Here is a 22,302-nt window from a genome sequence, read left to right on the forward strand (position 1 = left end):
GGTCTTCATGAAAAAATCTACCCTTCTGATGCCAATGGAGATTGAGAGCCCAATATCGCCAGCTTTGGCAAGCATTAATGTAAGCCTAGGAATTGTAGCCATGAGATGGATTCCCCAGAAGAGCTGCCAGCTAAAGTCGTGCTGGGATCAAGAAAAATGGGCCTTGGCGGTCCGTGTTACTGGAGTTGTATCCATGCCGGTGGATGTCCACACACTCGAAAAGAGAATTTGACATTGCTGCTGCCGCTGTTGCTATTATAGCAATGGCGACCACCGCTGCTACTGTTTCTGGGATTACCATTTCATAATTGCTTACTACAGCTAGCACAGTGGAGACCCTGGCAACAAAAGTAGCTACCACAGTTAGTTAATCTTCCATTCTATTGGGCATGATAAATTTAATTCAGTAGTTATATACATCTCAATTGGCTTTGATAATTATAAATTTATAAACTCAAGCTCCAGTTGCTTCTGGGATACCATCTTACAAGGACTCTAAAGTACAGTATGGCTGTTAAGGAAGGGAATGGCTCAGTTACCTTTAGCCTACTGGCTATGGGTGAGATAGGACCTCTGTGAATCTTTTCTGTGTTGAACACACAGATTGCAAGCCCAGTGCCACTTTGAGATTTTTGGCAGCAGTTAACTCTGCAGTTCACACACGATTGAGCCGGTATGATAATGAGTATTCAGAGATGGGTAATGCCTGGGGGCACTCACCAACCTAAGACAGAGCACCTGAGTGGCCTGGGCAGGCGTCTCCATGACGGGTAAGGTGACCTGCTGACGTCCCACGCAACCCAAGTCAGAAACTCATTTTTTAATAAAAGGGGGACCTGTAGGTCCCTGGCCCCCATTTTGGGTAACTGTTGCCTTGCTTGTGGACCTTGACCTTGATATCCTCCCTATGCTAATTCCCTGCCAGGTTCCACCCTCCTGAATGCTAAAGAGCGTTAACAGCTTAGATGTAAGATTACAAAACATCAGTAGTGAACTTCTGCCCTCCAGGGTTCTCCCATTGTGCTGTAAGCCTGTATTTAAGACCTCCTCCCTCCTTCAATAAATGACATTAGGCATTTAAATTTTAAATATATATATATATATATGTATATATATATATATATATATATATAACATATGTACATACTGCGAATGTAATCTATGAATACCACAAATGTGATTAATGTCATGAGTGTAATTAATGAATATCATGAGTGTAATTTAAAAAATAAAAAGAAAGAAAACCAGCCAGGCTTGCTTCACTCCTCAAGTGTTTGTCTGGAATGTTCTTCCCCCGGGCCTCCACAGGGCCATCTTCTCCCTCTCTTCTCCACTCAGGGACATCTGCTCAGTCCACACCCAGACCTCACCACACTCCCCAGCTCTCTGCTCTGCTTTGCAACATGAATTTCCATCCCACAGGTCTGTCAGATGTTTTATTATTGGGGGATAGTCTGTTTACTCTTGGACTAAAGTCTCAGGTAGCCAAGGCTGGCCTTGAAGTCCTGATCCTCCTGATGCTATCCCTGAGTCACCACACCTGACTCCAATGTCCCCCAAAGTCCAAACTGTTCCCAGTACATTGTGGGTGTTGGATATATATTTCCACTTGTCACTAGCTGTTCTTGTTATATTTAAGAGGGTTTTTTGGGGGGAAGGGGACATAGTGGTGTGGGTACCTTGTAGTCCTAGTACTCAGGAGGTAGAGGCATAGAGAGCTCAAGGCTAGACCTGGATATATGAAACCCCATTTTAAAATAATAATAATAATAATAATAATAATAATAATAATAATAATAATTCAGGGTGTGGTGGTGCATCTCTTTAATCCCAGCACTTGGGAGGCAGAGAGAGGTGGATCTCTGTGAGTTCGAGGCCAGCCTGGGCTACAGAGTGAGTTCCAGGACTGCCAAGGCTACACAGAGAAAACTTGTCTCGAAAAATAAAATAAAATAAAACAAACAGAGGCTAGAGAGATGGCTCAACAGTTAAGAGCACTGGCTGCTCTTGCAGAGAACTGGGGTTTAGTTCCCTGCACCCACACAATGGCTCACAACTGTCTCTAACTCTAGTTCCAGGGGACCTGATGCCCTCTGCCCTCTTCTGCCCTCCCCAAGCACTTAATACATGCAAGCAAAACACTCATATGCATAAAGAAGAGAGAAAGAGATATCGGGGGGGGGTGAGGAGATGGCTTAGCCACAGAGAGCTCTTACTGTTCTCCCAGAGGACCTGAATTCAGTTCCTAGCACACACACATCAGCTGACTCACAAGTACCTGGAACTCCAGCTCCAGGGGATCTGACACATTCCTGTGTGCAGATATACATGAAATTAAAAACAAATCTTAAAAAAAAAGAGAGAGAGAGAGAGAGATTTTCTCTACAAACTTGATTTAAAGAGATACCACAGAACACTATTCAACAGACAGCAGGAATCCTCAAGCTGGAGCTCCTCCTGCCTCTGCCTCCTCAGCACTGATGGTATGGGCATGTACCACCATTCCCTAGCATCTTGTTTTGTAGGCCAGGCTGGCCTGGAACTCACTCTGTAGCCCAGGCTAGCCTTGAGCTTCAGATCCTCAGGCCTCAGCCTCCCAGGTACACACCTTTGTTTTTGACACGGTGTCTTAGTTTGTCCAGGCTGGCCTGAAACTCAGTGATTCTCCAGCCTCAGCCTCCCAAATGCTAGGATTACAGGAGTGAGCCCCCAAGCCCTGCTCCACACATTACTGAGAAGAGAAATAAAGAGAGAGAAACAGCATGGAAATCGTGCTGTGCCTGGGAGCAGAGAGATGAAATGGTGGGTGGAGGGTGCGGTGCAGGGTCAAGAGGAGGCCGAAGGTCAGGACCCAGAGAATGATCCAGATTGACACGTAACTGGACAGCCTGGGGCCTGGGAACGGATCAAAGAGGCAGAGTCCTTGAGAGGTGAGAACGGTGGGATGCCGAGCCCAGGAGGAGAGATCTGTCATTCCTCTGTTGGAGGGAAGAGCAGCTAGCAGCAGGGTAAAGAGGGGGTTCTAGCTTCCTGGGTCCCCACGGAGATGTGGGAGGTGAGGTTGCCTGCTCAGACTCTGTGTGGCTAGGACTGGATGACCTGAGAAGGGGACAGATAGGACTTCACTGGGAAAGTGAGAAAGGCTCCCCAGGCAGTGCCTGAGCCTCCCTTGGGTTGAAGAACATAAATGAGGAGCTGGAGAGATGGCTCAGGAGTTAAGAGCACTCATTGCTCTTCCAGAGGACCCAGGTTCAAGTCCCAGCTCCCACATGGCAGCTCAAGACTGTAACTCCAGTTTCAGGTTATCTGACACCTTCACACCAATGCACATAAAATAAGGTTAAATATGCCCAGAACTGATAGGTGGATTCCAGGTCCCTTCCTTTCCCTTGGGGGTTATTTTTAAAAAAAAAAAAAGAAGAAGAAGAGGAAGAAGAAGCATGTAAATGAAAGACATTGCTGAATTGGAATTTTTCCTTGAGCAGTACCCATAGCCATGGTTGAAGGTGCCTGGGGATCAAAGTGATTTTAACCTTTCTTTCTTTCTTTCTTTCTTTCTTTCTTTCTTTCTTTCTTTCTTTCTTTCTTTCTTTCTTTCTTTCTTTCTTCCTTCCTTCCTTCCTTCCTTCCTTCCTTCCTTTCTTTCTTCTTTTCTTTCTCTCTTTCTCTCTCTCTCTCTCTCTCTCTCTCTCTTTCTTTCTTTGAGAAGGCTGACCTTGAACTCATAATCCCATATCCTGGGATTTACAGACCTGTACCATTATATCCAGTTGGTATTTTATTTTCAAAAATTTACACTGGAGGAAGCTGAAGATATGGCTCAGTGGGGAAAGCATATTTGCAGTAAAATATGAGGACCAGAGTTCAGATCCCCGACCAGCCTTCATATTAAGTCACGCTGGTGTGGCTGGCCACCTGCATTCTCGTCGATCTGGAGCAATCTGGCCAGACTAGCCAGATCTGCACACTCTGCATTCAGTACGAGACCCTGCCTTGAGATATAAAATGGAGCTGGACATGATGACGCATGTCTAAATTCCAGAACTCAGGAGACAGATCAATATGGATCATTGTGAGTTCAAGGCCAGCATAGTCTACATAGTGAGTTTCAGGTCAGCCAGGGCTACATAGTGAAACTCTGTCTTAAGAAAGAGTAATACTTTTATGTCCCCAATTCTTCTCAACTGGAGAAAATGATCTCTCTATAAATTAGTCTTGGCAAGCCCGCTTTGGTGGTAGACAAATAAAGGAGCCTTAGTAAGGAAAAACTAATTGTGTTTTCCCAAAAACTCAAAATTGAATTGTCACCTGATAGACTTGTTTGTGTTGAGACAGGATCTCACTAGGCAGTGTTTGTTGACTGGCCTGGAACTTGCTCTGTAGACCAGGCTGGCCTCAAACTCACAGAGATCTGCCTGCCTCTTCCTCTCGAGTGCTGAGATCAAAGGCCTGCATCACCACACACAGCAAGCTGATAAATTATTAAAATAAATTAATAAATAAAAAATATACAGTGCTTTGTTGATGTTGCTGGTTTGTTTTACAGTACTGGGAACAAAACCCAAGGCCGTGACCAGGTACAGTGTGGCATGTGCTTATTACCCTAGCACTTGACCAAGACAGAAAGATCACAGATTCAGGGCCAGCCTGAGCTACATATCAAATGTGAAGCCAGCTTGGGCTCCACAGAAAGCCTCAGTCGGCACACACCTGTAATCCCATCACTCAGGAGGCTGAGGCAGCAAAATGAGGAGTTTCATGCTGGCCTGAGCTACACAGTAAGTTCATGTCTAGCGTGTAAAATTGATTTATTTATTTTTCCCTAGTTATTTATTTATTTATTTATTTATTTTTAAAGATTTATTTATTTATTATGTATACAGAAGAGGGTGCCAGATCTCATTACAGATGGTTGTGAGCCACCATGTGGGTGCTGGGAATTGAACTCAGGACCTCTGGAAGAGCAGTCGGTGCTCTTAACCTCTGAGCCATCTCTCCAGCTCCTATTTATTTATTTTTTTATTTGAGACCTGTAAAATTTATTAATACTCTGTCTCCAAAAACAGTCTGAAGTAGCCGGAGTGTGGGAGAGGTGGGGCCCAAAGTCATAGGATACACTGACCTCTGTCTAGACCCAACCTACAAACCTAAGCAATGTGAGGGGTTCCACCCGTACTCAGACAGCCCCACCCTAGAGATTCCTCTAAGGCCTGGGGGCCAGTGAGTTCCCTGTGTAGGAGGGGCAAGCAAATTCTCCTCCTGGGTCTCTTGCCTTAGTTTATTTGCTGTCTTAGTTCATTTGTAGTAAATTGTAGAAGATGAGAGAATTCTTTGCCTCACAGTTCTAAAGGTTGGGAAGTCCCTGAGCATGGGGCCAACATCTGCTTGGCATCTGGTGAGGGCCTTCTTGCTGAAGCAACACAGTGGAAGGTGTCAGGTGACAGGCTGAGAAAGAGCAAACATCCTAGCTCCGTCTCTCTTTCACTTAAAAGTCCACGGACGCCATCACAGCGTCTAATTCTAACTACCTCTCCAAGGCCCTGCTCCAAATACCACTATCACATCAATTGAGGGACTCTGTTTCCAACACATATACCTTTTTTTTTCTTTACTATGTAGCCCTGACTCTCCTGGAACTCCACGTGTAGATCATGAGTACTGGAATTAAAGGCGTGGACAACCCATCTAGCCCAACATGTACACTTCTGGGCAATAGACTCAAACCATAGTATCACGCATGTCAGTCCTTCTGAAGCTTTCGTGTTGAAAAGCCCACTGATTGACTGGAGATGCAGTTTCGTGGGAGAGCACCTGCCTGGTATGTCTGAGTTCAGTGTTCAATGCCCAATACCAGAGAGATACAGAGACAGAGTGTTGGTTCAAAAGCGCGATGCTGGTGGCTGGCCTCCGCCTGCGATGGCCATGCCGGTGGAGGAGAGTGCTGATCAGAAGAATCACAGGCCATAGTTACCTTTTTAGAGCTTTATTGGGAGAGAGAGGGGGAGGGGACAGAAGAAGACAGACGGAAGGAGAGAGAGGGACGCACAGAGGGCCCACCGCTTTTTAGGCTGGGACACCGTCGCAGGCTGATGACGTAATAAGGACAGAATCCTTACACAGAGGAGGAGCGAAACCTGGGTGGCTCAGTGTTAGCCATGCAGCCTGACAATGCAAATGGAGGACAGCAGGGAGGGAGATAGATCAGTGGGGAAAGGCCCTCGCCACCAAGCTGATGACCCGAGTTCAATGTCCAGAACCCATATGGTGGAAAGAGAGCGCCAGGTCCCTCACATGAGTTGTCCTCTCATCTCCATATGTGTGCTAGGGTACATGTGCACCCACAACACACAAAAACAATAAAATAAATCATTGTTTAAAAAAATTAACATCTGGGTGCAGTGGCTCACATCTGTAATCCCAGCATGCCTATAGCAAGAGGGGAGGTGGAGACAGAAGAATTGCCCAGAAGACTGCAGGCCTGTCAGCCTAGAATAAGCAGCAAGGCTGTAGAAACAAGAAACATCTTGCCTCAGCAACATGAAAGGCAAGAACTGACTCCTGAATGTGTCCTCTGACCTCTGGATAAATAAACGAACAGAAAGACACGAGTTAACCAGATACATCTCTGGATCTCTCATCTACCTAACAGCCAGGTCTTCTCAGTCCCCCTTCCAGTGTCCAACATGACCTGCTCTAGAACTTGGCTGGCCCCAGACAGTTAACAAGGGATGGAAAAGGCAGGGGAAGGCTAACCCACGCAGGTCTGGGCTGGCACTGGAGCCCTGGCCCTAGGATGGTACTCTATGACCTGGGGACAGGTCTAGAGCTCTGAGGCAGCAGAGGAAAGATCTCTGCTTTAGACCAATTTCCTTTGGCAACCCCTGAAACACCAGGCTGTTCCTGAAACACACTGGTACCACCTCTTGCCTCCACTTCACTCCTTAACACAGGAGGGCTCCGTCTGGACACAGCATTGGTATACCAGGATCTTTTACACAGTAGATGCAGAAAACTCCCTGAGTGAGTAAATGAATGAATGAACTATCAGTCTGCCTCAGAGGCCATCAGACTCACTGCATTATGCCCAACATCCAATCATTCAACATGTATCTACTATCTGCCACCTTTCAGGCACTGTTCCAGGCAGTCAGGGGATGTAAGCAAACGAAAAAGACAAACCAAGATTTGGCCAGCAAACGGCTGCTGCTGAACTCATATTCGGATACGTACATCATATATGTGTTATTAAGTGGAAATGTACGTAACAAAGACTAGCTCAATCTAAGAAAGAAAGAGCAGGGGTTAAAACCATCGTATTAAATAGAGGCAGAGGCAGTCTCACCAAAAAAGTCAGATGAGGGCTGGCTGGTGGACAGCTCAGTTAGAGAGTTCTCACCATGCAAGCCGAGACCAGAATTCTGATCCCCAGGTCTCTACAAAAAGCCAGGTGTGCAGCCAGGAGGTGGCGGCGGCGGTGGCGCAGCGCACTCCTTTAATCCAAGCATTTGGGAGGCAGAGGCAGGTGGATCTCTGTGAGTTCAAGGCCAACCTGGTCTACAAAGTGAATTCCAGGACAGCCAAGGCTATACAGAGAAACCTTGTCTCAAAAAAAAAAAAAAAAAAAAAGCACAAAAGTAATTAGAGGAAAGTGAACAGAGATTCCCAGAGTGCTGGCAGCTGTCCAGTCAATCAAAGCCATCAGTGAAAACCTTCTCAGAATACTGGGGAAGATGGAAGACAGTGTTGAACTCGGGCTTCCACACATATGTAGCATTGTGTGTACACACATATGACATGTACACAACATCTCACACACAAAAGTCAATGCACAGTCTGAGAGGTGCAGAATGTGTCTAGACAAGACAACCCAGGTTGCTGGAACCAAGAGAACCATGGAAAGAAGACAGGAGATAGGCCAGGGGCACGGGCTCTGCTCCGTATGGTGGAGGTTAGAGGATTTGCCGGGAGGAGAGGCTGGATCTGACACATTTTAAGAAGTACTCCTGGCTAGTGTGCTAAGAACAGGAACGGGCAGGAGGAAAGGGAAGTGTGGGGAAGCCACTGTTGTGGTCCAGCAAGAATGAACTCATGACAGCTGACTGGTATGGCCGCGGCGAGGTGGGATTGAAAGACACTCTGCATATATTCTGAAGGCAGGACCCACAGGCTCCTCTCACAGAGTTGTGGGAAGTGAGAGAAAAAGTAAAGTTGGACTCTGTAGGTGTCAGCGAAAAAAATGGCTGTCATCGGCTGAGTGGGGAGGGCGGGCAGGGGTGTGTGCGCACGGGGTTGTCTGGGGCAGTGAAGGGCAGATGTTCATATTTGGACATGAGAGCTTGGACTGTCTATTTATTTATTTATTTATTTATTTATTTATTTATTTATTTATTTATTTATTTATTTATTTTGTGTACATTGGTGTTTTGGTACCCTGGAACTTGAGTTACAGATAGTTGTGAGCCACCATGTGGGTGCTGGGAATTGAACCCGGGTCCCCTGGAAGAACAGTCAGTACTTTTTTTTTTTTTTTTTTTTTGGTTTTTCGAGACAGGGTTTCTCTGTGTAGCTTTGCGCCTTTCCTGGAACTCACTTGGTAGCCCAGGCTGGCGGCGAACTCACAGAGATCCGCCTGACTCTGCCTCTTAACCCCTGAGTCATCTCTCCAGCCCCTGGACTGTCTTTTGAACAGCTGAGTGGAGCTGTCAAGCAGATGGCCAGATGAAAGAGCGTGGCAAGAGGCCTCCTGCCATCTCACGCTCTAAACAGCCTATCTTCATGGACAGCTCCGAAGTCTGTGTGTTCACGGTTGCTTCTGTGTCCTCCTGACCAAAACACCTGACAGAAACGACATATGGAGGAAGGGCTGGCCTTGGCCTTGCCTCTGGGTTGCAGAGGGATTTCGGCTCGTCAAAGCAGGGTAGGCATACAGCAGGAGCTTGAGGCAGTGGACTGTCCCTGTCACGGCAGACAGGAAGCATAAAGTGCCTACCTCGAGTGAATACGTCTGCTAAGCAGCCCCCATCTCCTAAGAGCTCCACGGCCTTCAAAATATCCAAATCATGAGCGTATGGGGGACATTTCGGTTCACACCTTAACAGCACCTTCTCTAAATTGCAGACACTTAAATCCAAACACCTACTTGACTTAGCAATCCAATGGCCATCTTCAATCCGCTGTCTAAAACAAACTTATAATTCCCCATCTCTCTCTGCAAAATACAATAAGTCAAACAGAACAAGTCAAAACAAACAAATCCAAAAGCAATTCCAATAACCTGGTGTGTGTGCATGTGTGTGCGTGTGTGCGTGCGTGTGTGTGTGTGTGTGTGTGTGTGACAGGTTTTCTCTGTGTATCCCTGGCTGTCCTGTATCTAGCTCTGATTCTTTTTTTTTTTTTTTTTTTTTTTTTCTGGTTTTTCGAGACAGGGTTTCTCTGTGTAGTTTTGTGCCTTTCCTGGAACTTGCTTTGTAGACCAAGCTGGCCTCGAACTCACAGAGATCTGCCTAGCTCTGCCTCCCGAGTGCTGGGATTAAAGGCGTGCGCTACCACCACCTGGCTTGATTCTTTTTTTTAAAACAATTTTTAAATTTTATTTTATTTTAATTTATTTACTTTTTAGCTATTTTTTATTTTAGGGGAGGTGTTCAAGACAGGGTTTTTCTGTGTAGCCCTGGCTGTCCTGGAACTTGCTCAGTAGACTAGGCTGGCCTTCAGCTCAGAGATCCACCTGCCTCTGCCTACTGAGTGCTTGGATTAAAGGCATGTACCATCCAGCTATATTTTATTTTATTTTTATTTTTTTAAGATTGTATGCGCACGCTTTATCCATCGGAGCAGAGCAGCGATCTCTGTGAGTTCGGCAGCTGGTTACAAGCGAGTTCCAGAAAGGCGCAAAGCTACACAGAGAACTCGTCTCGAAAAACAAAAACAAAAAAAAAAAAACAAACAAACAAAAAAAAGATTATTATATATACAATGTTCTGTCTGCATGTATCCCTGTGGGCAGAAGGGAGCAACAGATCTCATAGGATGTGTGAGCCACCATGTGCTCTTAACCACTGAGCCATCTCTCCAGCCCTTACTTTATTTTTTATTTTTAATTGTTTGTGTGTGTGTGTGTGTGTGTGTGTGTGTGTGTGTGTGCCTGACTGTTCGTCTGTGTTTGTGTGTGAGTATGTGTACATGAGTGTGTACATGACTGCATATGCCTATGGAGACTAGAAGAGAGCATTAGGTCCCTGGAGCTGTAGTCACAGGTGGGTTTAAACCACACAACATGGTTGCTAGAAACCAAACTTGGGTCCTCAGAAAGAACATTATGTGCTCTTAACTCCTGAGCCCTCTCTCCAGCTGTCCCCCCTACACCTAGACTGACTCTTAAGAGTAAAATGAAAACATATTATCCCCAATCAAAACCTTCTGTTGTTGGTTGTCATTGTTGTTTTTAGCTTTTACCAGTTTTGTTTTGTTTTTTGAAACAGGGACTCATGTAGCCCAGGCTAGGCACAAAATTGCTACATAGCAGAGGCTAGCCTTGAACTTCTGATCCTCTGGCCTCCACCTCCCAAGTGCTGAGATTATAGGCATGGACCCCACACCACCCCCAGCTGCAAATCCTTTCCTGGATCCTTCATCTCAGAGTAAAAGCCTACTAAAGGTCCCACGGGATGCAGCCCCATCCCAGATAAACTCTCGCTAGTCATATCCCAGGTTTTTCACTTGTCCCGGCACGCTCAACTCCTGTCACACTGACTGCCTCCATCACCTCAAGCACATTCCTACCACAGGACCTTTGCATGTGTTTCTCCTTGTCTAGAAGGCACTTTCCTGGATTTGAAAAGGGGGCTGGAGATTTAGCTCAATGGTAGAGCGCTTGCCCAGCAAGCGCAAAGCCCTGGGTTTGGTCCTCAGCTCTGGGGGAAAAAGAAAGAAAGAAAAGAAAAGGTTTTCCCTACACTTCATGTCCCTGGTCCAATGTCACTTTATCAAAATGGCCTTCTCAACTACTTCACACACAAATCCATTCACTCTCCATTGACTTTCGAGCTCCACAGTGATAGACTCTCTTATCCATTCCTGTATCCTTGAAGCAGTCATGGGCAAGTAGTTGATATTCACCAAACAGCTGCTCAATGGATGAACGCAACAAATGTGGCCTCTGAAGAGAATCCATTATGTCATTGGAATATGGAACATGGCCTAGGACAAGGAGAAACCTCAGTGTAAATTCTCTGGACATAATATTCATGACAACACACACACACACACACACACACACACACACACACACACACGAAACCCAGGCAAAAATGTACAACAAAGGGAAATGATGAAGTGTGCTGTATGGTGGAAAAGTATGCCGCTATTATTATTTAACACACTAATTATGAGGCTGGGGGTGGAGCTGAAGGTCTAGGTTCGTGCCAGCACCACCTAAACTGAGTATAATGGTACACTCCTGCATCCCAGCACCGAGGGAGTGGAGGCAGAAGGAACCAAAGAAATTCAAGGTCATTTGTCTATATAGGGAGTTTGAGACCATCTGGGGATGAGACCCAGTCTTAAAATAAATAAGCAGCCAGGCATGGTGGCACATGCCCTCAGTCACAGCACTGGGGAGGCAGAGGCAGGTGGATCTCGGAAAGCTGCTTGTGGGGATGACTGATATGATGGCTCGGTAAGTAAGGTGCTTGCTATGCAAACTTGAGAATCTGAGTTCAGATCCCCAGGGACCCTTAAAAAGCTGGGTGTGTAGCCGGGCAGTGGTGGCGCACGCCTTTAATCCCAGCACTCGGGGAGGCAGAGGCAGGCGGATCTCTGTGAGTTTGAGGCCAGCCTGGTCTCCAAAGCGAGTTCCAGGAAAGGCACAAAGCTACACAGAGAAACCTTGTCTCGAAAAACAAAACAAAACAAAAAAGCTGGGTGTGGCAGCACAGGTTTATAATCCCAGGGCTAGGGGAGGGCAGAGAAGGGTAGGTCCTGGGGGCTCCCGGCCAGCCAAGTCTAGTCAAAACTGCAAGCTCCAGATTCAGTAAGAGACTTTGTCTTTATTTATTTTTTTATCCAGTTATTTATTTAAAGTGGAGAGGAACTTTAACCTTAGGCTCTTACAATCCCATACATGAACGCGAATACATATACATGCATATACACAAACACACACATACACACACACAAATGCTTGCAACATAAGGTAGAGACTGTAAGATAGATCTGTTCCTAACATAGAGTTATGTTCCAATATGATTTTAGCAAGGCAAAGCATGCATTCATAGGAAAACCTATATTAGAAACAATGCCGTTGGGGCTGGAGATACGGGTCAGCGATTAAGAGCGTTTGCTGATCTTGCAAAGGACCCAGGTTCTATTCCCAGCAGCCACGTGGCTGCTCACATTCATCTCTCTCCAGTTCCAGAGGCTCCAACACTTTCTTCTTACCTCCACAGGCACCATGCACACACAGGGTGTACTTACATACACATAAAATAAAATAAATAAATCTTAAAGAAAGGTAACAAAGTTATTGTGCTAAACCTATAAAAGAGATTCAGTGCCTTTTTCTTCACAGTTAGAACAACCTGTGTTTTCTCTTTTTCTGTACCGTAAAAATTACACGTTTTAATCCCCCAGGCACTCTGAGGGAAATCCCAGCCCATTGGAGTCAGCACTCACGTTTCCCTCGGGACTCCAATGCGAGGAGGTGGGGAGGGTCGTGAGCAGGACCTGTGCAAAAGAACTGCGCGGGCAACCGAAACTTAGTGGTAAGTGAGGCATGGAGCATTCGCATGACTAACTCGGGGGAAAACCCACCAGAGAGGGATTTCTATTTAAATACCGAAAATGCAGAAGTACATTTACTTGAGCCTAACATGGCTTTAAAAGGAAAAAAACCGTGCCTCGGAGTTTTCCTGGGTGGAGATGAGGACATCTGTAAGGAAAGAGAGTGGAGCCCAGGCTCTAGCGACTTCGCATAACTCTACCTGGAGTGGTCAGGTCTCATTCCAGATCTGGTCCTTTTCTGAGGAGTTTTGAATTTATAACATTAATTTTTATTTCCTTTCATTTGCAATGTATTTATTTAGAAGCAAGTTCTCAAAGTGGCTGTGTAACCAAAGAAAATCTTGAATTTTGGATCAGCCCATATATTCCATCTCTCCGCGATAGACATGTACCACCACATCTGGGCTATGTGTTATGGTCATACGTTCCTAGCCCAGCACTGACTTGAGACCTGCATTTTTTTTTTTCAGAGTCTTACTACACAGCTCTGGTGGGCCTGGACTCACAGAGATCTGCCTGCCTTTGCCACCATATGGTGGGGTTAAAGGCACAGCTATATCCAGCCTGCATTTCTTTCCCTTAAGATTTATTTTCATTTTTAACTCATGTATGTCTACACTGAGGCCAAAACAGAGCCTTGAATTCCATGGAGTTGGATTACAGACAGCATTGAGCTTCCTGAGGTGGGTCCTCTGGAAGAGCAGAAAGTGCTCTTAATCACTGAGCCGTTTGTTCCCGGCCCTCAGACCTGCAAACCAAACCTATGAACTCTTCAGTAATCAGAAAAACTACCGGACTGCTTTCCAAAAATATTGCTTATCTGCCTAAAAAGTTGGAACAGCTCCCAGTATTTCACGAGCCACCCTGGATCCTGATCATTCTACTTGAGTCAGGCCCCAGGTGAAGGAGCCCTGGCGTGCTTAAATAAATAAATCTTACAATGAACGGTACTTTCCAAGTCTGTTTACAGGACATAACAAATAAATGGGAATTCATTAAAAAAGAAATACTGCATTCAGGGTTGGCAAGATGGCTCAGTGGTAAACAGCACTGGCTGCTCTTCCAGAGGCCCATGGTTCAACTCCCAGCACCCACATGGCAGCTCACAACTGTCTGTAACTCCTGTTCCAGGGGACCTGACACCCTCACCCAGACATACATGCAGGAAGACACCAATGCACATAAAATAAATAAATTATCATTAAAAAGAAAAGAAAGAAATACTGCCTTCAAAGACTAGTTATGTATGTATGTTCACACCACAGAGGGCAGGGCTACGAAAGGCAATTAGTGAGTCCTTAAGCCCAACAAGCATGATCTTAGGGCCTAGGGCTCTAGTGCTTCAGGGCCAGAGAGACAATGACACTGGAGGGTTTGTTCTGAGAGTGTCCTCTGTAGCTCAGGGTGGCCTCAAATTCACTGTGTAGCAGAGCCTGGCCGTCCCCACTTGTTTTATTTTCACCGAATGTTACAGCCACTGGATAGCTTACCTGTCTCTAAGTTGTATTCTTGGATAGATTATGACTTGGTTTTCCAGACATGGGTTGTCAGGGCATGATTACACAGTAGCTAGCAAAATCCAGGACACAGGTGCAGTCCCTGGGTCACCCGGGGTGAGCCTGTGAGATGTCCTGCCCTAGAGTGCCCTCTGCTGGGAACTCTCGGTCCCGCTACGGACTGCGGCTGCGCATATGCATCCTGGGCAGCCGGGCTAGAGGAAGTGGTGTATAACCCAGCCTTGGCTTCTACAGGATCATGCTTCCCAATTCTGTCCATTGTGCCTTCCCTCCATCCCCTGAGACCCTCTGCATCTCACTGTGACTTTGGCCACCAAACCTTACTCTAGGTTCCCAAGGCTAGCTCCTTATGCGACAATCAACGGACGTTGAATATATGTCAGACAGTGTTTCTCACCTCTGAGCCGAGTGTTTCAATTATAATCCTCGGCAAGAAAGGAAGCAGTCAAGTCCGTGCAAAGATAAAATAGGGGCCTGGGAAGTGGGAAGAGGGACAGCGCTCTGAGCTTAGCCCCGCACAGCGCACAGCAACTATGCAGCGTCCAGGGCTGGGTACCCTCGATCTAGCAGGGACAGCCCACCCTACAGCAAAGCCAAACCAGTTTTACCTGGTGCTGGAGATTTGGCACCAGGGAAGCTCTAGATCTGAGCAGAAGGAAGCCTATGAAAGGGATGATCAGGGGTGGGACCTTTGCCCAGCAAGCCTGAGGTTCCAAGGAGCACCTAGACCAGGATGTGAACCACGTGGTGGCTTTTGTCCGGTCTTCCCAGGACCACGGGCGCCAGCAGGGGGCGAGACGAGCCGTTTGACCTTGCTCAGCAGGATCTAAGACTCGAGCCAAAAATAGAAGCTGAGATCAACAGAAAGGAACGAGACTGAGCAAATGTACACAAACTCGATCAGGCCAGTGTGAAGTAATATTTCCAAATATGGCTGTAAGGAGGGTTAGCTCCCGCAGGAATGCTCTAGGACATGATTAAGACTTCGAGGGAAAAAATGCTGAGTTCCGTCACACATCAAATGAACTCCTAGGGATTAAAATGATAAATATTTTAAAGACATAGGCACCCAGTCAAAAAGAGTAAAAGTTACATTTGTGGATAAATATTGGAATTCTCAATATAACAAAAAATTACAAAGGAATTCAAAACTATAAACAATGAACAGGGCTTTTAAAAGACAGTCGTAATTGCTTGAGAGAAATGTCTCCACCAAAATTCAAGCAAAGAATACCTCAAATGAGTAAAGCTTTCTACATAAAAACACCAGAGATCGAGGTGGAAGGTTGTAATCTAGAGACAGCGTTTGAGTTTGGGGCCAGCCTGAGCTACACAGAAGACCCTGTCTCAAAAACACTAACAAAAATCCAGTAAGATGGGCAGCACACACTGATAATCCCAGCACTAGAGGATCAGGACAGAAGGATCAGGAGTTCAAAACTATCCCCCCACCTTCGTTTTTATTTTATGTGTATTGGTATTTAGTCTGCCTGTGTCTGCACCATATGCATGTAATGCCCACAGAGGGCAAAAGAGGGTGTTAGAGTCCCCTGAGAGAGGAGTTACAGATGGTTGTGAGCTACCAAATGAGTGCTGGGAACTGAGCCAGGGTCCCAGGGAAGAGCAGCCAGTGCTCTCAACCACTGAACTAGCTCTCCAGCCCCTAATGATAATTTGATAGTTTTTTAAATAGACTCTTGAGCTACATTTGCTGAAATGCACTCCCATTCTGTGGAATGTGCTCTATGCTTTTTACTCTGACATGTAATGAATCTGTACTTTCACTAGTATACAACAGACAGAAATACAGAATGTGCTGGCTAATGCCTGTGATCTCAGCACTGAGGAGGTTGAGGCAGGAGATTAGCCCAGAGTTCAAGCCAAGGCAGGCTACATAGTGAGTACCAGGCTAACAAGAGCTATTGAGTGAGACCATCTCAAACATCAGCAAATCCATATATATAACCAATTGCTAAACATGGAAGGCTATGTAGATAGGGAAATGTTTGTTGTCATTGGCAATTAGAAATTTTCAACTCAAAACAATCCTGGCATAGTACTTTATATCCTCCACAGCAGCAAAAAAAAAAAAAAAAAAAAAAAAAAGTGTGTGTGTGTGTGTGTGTGTGTGTGTGTGTGTGTGTTGCTAAAAATCAAACCCAGGGCCTTATGCAAGCTAGACAAGTGAGCTATCACTGAGATGCCCCTCTAGCTCTTGCAAAAGTGTGCTTTTTAAAATATTTTCTTTGTATGAGTGTTTTGCCTGCATGTATGTCTGAGCAGTGCCTAGTACACAGGGAGGCCAGAATAGGGCACTGGATCCCTGAAACTAGAGTTACAAACAGCTGTGAACTACCATCTGGATGCTGGGAATTGAACCCAGGTCCTCTGGAACAGCAGCCAGTGCTTTTAACCACTTAGCTTAATTGGAAGGTGGAGGCAGGCAAATCAGGGGTTTAAGATCAGGCTCAGCTACATAGTGATTTCCCAGCCATCCATCCTGAGTTGAGGGGAGGGGAGGGTATAATGCTTGAGAGTCTGATGTTGGTCTTCAGCACAGCAAACAAACAAAACAAAAACAAACAAAAAAGCTGCTACCATACAGTTTGTGCTGACTAGAGTCACCGGGAAGAGGAAACTTCAGTTGAGGGATCGCATGGCTGTGGGGCATTTTCTTTGTTTGAAACAGGGTTTCACTACGTAGCCCTGGCTTAGCCTGGAACTCACTATATAGACCAGACCTAGAACTCCTAGAGATCCGCTGTCTGTATTGGAGGGTTAAGAGGAAATTCAGAACAGTGAAAGATGAAACATGCTACTAGAATCTGGTTAGTCAGGGGAGAGGGTTAATTCAGATAAGATGAGATCTGAGCCAAAAGGTGGAGGAAATGAGCAGAGAGGTCAGTGCTCCAGGCAGAGAGGACAGAAAGTGTAACAATATCCCTGAGAAAAGAGTACCCACTGATTCTGTCTAGACTGTGTACAATACTTTGAAAAACAGTGATAAATTCATTAGGCTGAAGTGATATAGTCAAATATCTTTTATCTTAATTGATCTACTATAAACAACCTCAGAGAGAGGTGACATGACAAAAAAAGATCACTTCACCCAATCCTCTTCCAAAAGGTAGTCAGCCAGACACAAAGTGTTAACTTCATCTTTAATATGCTCAATCCTTTTCTAAATGTGAATGGAAATACTGTCACAGTTCAGGGAAGGAAAGGGTCATTAAAGCAAAAGAAAAAAGTCTTGAATGAGTTTAATTATTTGTATATGTGTTTGTGTATGTGCATGTGAGGGAAATGTTCAAAGAGGCCAGAAGAGGGCGTCATATATCCTGGAGCTGGAGTTACAAGCAGTTCTCAGCTGCCCAATATAAGTGCTAGGAACCAAACTCTGGTCTTCTGCAAGAGCAGTACATGCTCCAAACTGCCGGATCATCTGTCTCTCCAGTCTCTGGTTTTGTGGATTTAAATGCCATGGATACTCTACCAATCTTCAAATAAAATCCTTAATCCAACCTCTGTTCTGAACTCCACACTTAGATTCATCTGTATACATGACTTCTACATAGACGTCTAATAGCCACCTCAAATTTGAAAGTCTAAGGGCCAGTGCGACGGCCCAGATAAAGGGGTCTGCTGCCAAGTCCAACAGCCTAAGTTCAATCCCGAGGACCCACATGGTCAAAGGAGGAAACAAACTCCAGCAAGTGGTCCTCTGACCTCCATACACATGCCACGGGACACATACACCCCTCACTCCACTCCCCCACAAAATAAATAAATAAACAAATAAATAAATAAATGGAAAGAATTTTAAACATTTGAATGTCTCAAATTAATTGACCACTGTTCTCCATTTGCTCTTCTAAAGCGCGCGCGCGCACACACACACATATTAGTGGGGGGTGCTATTTAATTATTTTGGTTTTTCAAGACAGGGTTTCTCTGTGTACCTTTGGTTGTCGTGGAACTCACTGTAGACCAGGATGCCCTCAAACTCACAGATCTGCCTGCCTTTGCCTCCGGATGCTGGGATTGAAGGTGTGGGCCGCCGCCGCCGTCCAGGTAACATGAATGTAAGTGGGGGTGGGGCTTCTAACGGTTAATAGCAAATCAATCATTTGCTCAGGTTATCTTAACTCTTCTCTTTTAAAAAGGAAAACCAAAGCAAAACCCACCTGTAACCATAGCACTAGGGAGACCAGTGAGGTGGAGGCAGAGGATTTGGAGTTCAAGACCAGCTTTGGCTATATAACAAGTTTGAGAACAGCCTGAGCTACATAAGACTCTGTCTCAAAACACACACATGCATATGCACACGCACACACACTAAAGGGGGCTGACAAGATGGCTCAGTGGGTAATGGTGCTTGCTGACAAGCCAGACAACCTGAATTTAACTCAGGACCCACATTATAGAAAAAGAAAGGCCCCTCTGGAAAGTCATCCTCTGACCTCTACACCTGCCACCTGCTCCTTGGCAAGAGTAGAGTGCCCCCCCCACATACACATAAAAGATAATTTGAGCTAGGTGTGGTGGTGCATGCCTTTAACCCCAGCACGTGGGAGGCAGAGGCAGGTGGATCCTTGTGAGTTCAAGGTCAGCCTGGTCTACAGAGCAAGTTCCAGGACAGCCAAGGTCACACAGAGAAACCTTGTCTCAAAAAACAAAGAAATAAAAACCAATAAGGAAAACCAGACATGGTGGCATATGCCTGCGATCTCAGGTGGAGGCAGAAAGATCCAGAATTCCAGGTCATTACCCTCTACATAACAAGTTCAAGTCTAGCTTGGGCAACAGAAGAGTCTGTCACCCCCAAAGGAAAAAAATAAATAAATAAACAAAACAGTAAATAGATAAACTAGGAAGTCAGTTCTTGGAAGTCTTGTCCTGAAACCCTTTCTGGCTTCCCCATCTATCAGATCTAAAAGCTGTCGTGTTCCTTGGCCCTAAGGGCCCCAGGTCACCTGCCCCCTCATCTCTCGGATCTCCTACCCTCCCCTTTAACATCCCTCTAGGCCTCCTTAGCGTTTCTCAAGCAGATCAGGCTCGAGCCCAACTCCAGGCCACCGGCTTGTCATCCTGTGTTCACACGGTGGCAGGAGACAACTACAACTGAACCCTGTGATTGTCCTCTGACCTCCACAACAGCCACCACGGCAGGAGCACTCACACGCATGTGCTACCTCCTGGGGCAGAAGAGGGTTTGGTTTTTCAGGTCGGATGTCCTTCCAGCTCCTTGGATGCTCTTTGTCCACCACCACTACCCATTTCCTTTTCCCCATCAATGTTCTAAACAATACCTTTCTTAGGGCTCTGTCCTGGATATATTTGTCTTGTTACAAATCCTTCTCAGACTACCTCACACTCACCAATTCCCCCCATGCCAGTGATACATATAAAATTGAGCCCCAGGCCTTATATAGTTGATTTCTCAAAATTCCTAGTGGACTTAAACTTGCCAGGGTCAAAACTGAATTTTCTGAGGGGGGTGCAGCTCAGTGACAGAGAGCTTGCCACTTGTGGGTATTTGAGAATACCCAAAGCCATGAATTTGATCTGTAGCACTGAGGCTTTGGGCTGTGTTGGTTCCGTAGGTGGAGTGCCACCCTGGTATGTGCAGAGTCCTGGCTTTGATCCAGCACTGTATAAATGGAAGTGATGGCACAGGTCTGGAGTGGGAAGTGGCGACTTAAGAGGTGAATGTGGAAGGTTCTTAAGTTCAAGGTAAGGGCTGCAGGGATGGCTCAATGGTTAGGGGGTACTTCTTGCTCTTCCAGAGGACTGGAGGTGATTCCCAGCACACATGTCCAGAGACTCACACTGCCTGTATCTCCAGCTCAAGGAGATCTGATCCCTCTTCTGGCCCCTGGAGACACTTGCATGCACGTGGTGCCCACACAGAGAGAGACATATGCACATACACGTAAGTGATACTTTAATAAATCTTTTTAAAAATGAAGTTCAAGGTCACCCTTGGCTGCATACCAAGTACAAACTGAGCCTTAGCTATATGAGACCTTGTCTCCAGAAAGAGAGAGACATGGGCTAGAGGGATGGCTAGGCTCACAACCAAACATATAAGAAAGAGAGAGAGGCACACACCAAGACTGCAAGATGGCGTCCCTCATGCCACTGAAGGATGAAAAGCTCATGGAGGTTAAACTTGGAGAGCTGCCAAGCTGGATATTGATGTAGAATTTCACCCCCAGTGGCATAGTGGAAGCCTTTCAGAGAGGTTCTGACCGGTATCACAAGTACATCAATGTGCAGAAAGGCAGAATCTTGGGGATTAACATGATGCTGGCAGCCTACATGGTTTTCAGCTACTATATTTCTTTTTCTTTCTTTCTTTTCTTTTTCTTTTTTTTTTTTTTTTTTTTTTTTTTGGTTTTTTTGAGACAGGGTTTCTCTGTTTATCTTTGCACCTTCCCTGGAACTCACTCTGTAGCCCAGGCTGGCCTCGAACTCACAGAGATCCACCTGCCTCTGCCTCCCGAGTGCTGGGATTCAAGGCATGCACCACCACCGCCTGGCCAGCTACTGCATTTCTTACAAGGAACTCAAACATTGGCGGCGACGCAAGTACCACTGAAGAAGGGTCACCGGAGGGCACTGCACACCTGAGCATAACCACCTGCCCCGTTCCCATCCATGAATTCAACTGTGGCTGAGTCTTCATGTCTTAAAAACTAGTGTCCAATAAAAGGTGACAACAGGCTCATGCAAAAAAGAAAAAAGAAAAAAAAAGAAAGAAAAAAAGAAGAGAAAGAGAAAGGGAGAGACCAGTAAAACTGAACCTTGTGTTCTCTAATCTAAATTCTCCTCTGTCTTCACTCAGACATGTTGTCCCTTGTCACATAGCAGGGTATAATTAAGACCAACAGATGTTTCCTCTCCTGGATAGAAGAGGAAGCGTGAACAGCATTCATTATGACCAGTTGAAGGTGTGGTGAGCCGTCCTGAATGTTCGTTTAGTCAGCAAGCTGATGAGTGGAAGAATACTTATCCTGTTTTCCCTTTAAAGTCCCGAGTTGCTCAGCTGTGGATTAATGCAGTGCTGAACTCCAGATGACTTCAGCAGGATGTGGAACCTCCTCCCCGCTGCCCGCCTGGGGCTGGCAGGAGTCACTGAGGTCAGCAGAGTCAGGTATATGTTTAGAAATGGGTATTGCTTTGATGCACTGCTAGCCTTGCTGTTCAGATGGATCTGAGTCACTTGTGGAGTTCAAGACAGATGCCTGTCCTCTGAAAACACTCCAGGAAAATGCCTGGGTTTCTTTCCTGCTGTGGGCTGTCTCAGGCAGACACTGGTTCTTATGGAGTGTCCTGTGAAGGAAGGTGCTGGTTCTGACAAGAGGAATTTCAAAGCTGAATATTGGGACAATAGTTCCCAGAGCCAAGCTCCTCATGGGTCCTGTTGACATGGAGGGATACTGAGCAATCTGGGTCTTGACATGAGTGAAGTTTTGGGAACCGTAACAGAAAGCGCTGGGTTTATCATTTGTACTAAAGGAATGAGAGGGAACCCCTGAGTGGGGGCTGTGGACAGATCCAGGGTGCAGTCTCTGCTTCTCTCTCAGGCTGCAGCTGGTACCCTCAGTGTTGCCAAGAGCCAGCAGCTGCCGGCCCTCCTGAACGCCACCTTTATTTGCCAAAAGGGATCTGCTCTGGCCTGGTCTGCCTCCAGGGCAGAGATTTCATGCTACCTGTCATGAGATCTGAGGAACCCTCTTGGTTCAAGTGCCTGCTACTGGATCTGGACCAGTCAGCTAAGCTATGGGGACATGGTCGCATAGTAATGTTACTGTACTGAAGTTCCCAAGAGAGAGAAAGACAGAGACAGGGAGGGAGGGAGGGGAGGAGGGAGGGAGGGAGAGACAGGAGAGGAGGAGACAGAGAGAGGGAGAGAGAGAGAGAGAGAGAGAGAGAGAGAGAGAGAGAGAGAGAGAGAGAGAGAGAGAGAGACTATTAATACAAGGCGGAATGACTAAACTTC

General features: G+C 46.0%; 1 pseudogene; it reads left to right on the forward strand.

The window, feature by feature from the left end:
* The first annotated feature begins 20,420 nt into the window (after positions 1–20,420).
* On the forward strand, positions 20,421–20,898 carry LOC114697564 (annotated as a pseudogene).
* The last annotated feature ends 1,404 nt before the right edge of the window (positions 20,899–22,302 follow it).

Source organism: Peromyscus leucopus, chromosome 1 (genome assembly GCF_004664715.2).
Source record: "Peromyscus leucopus breed LL Stock chromosome 1, UCI_PerLeu_2.1, whole genome shotgun sequence".
Classification (NCBI taxonomy): domain Eukaryota; kingdom Metazoa; phylum Chordata; class Mammalia; order Rodentia; family Cricetidae; genus Peromyscus; species Peromyscus leucopus.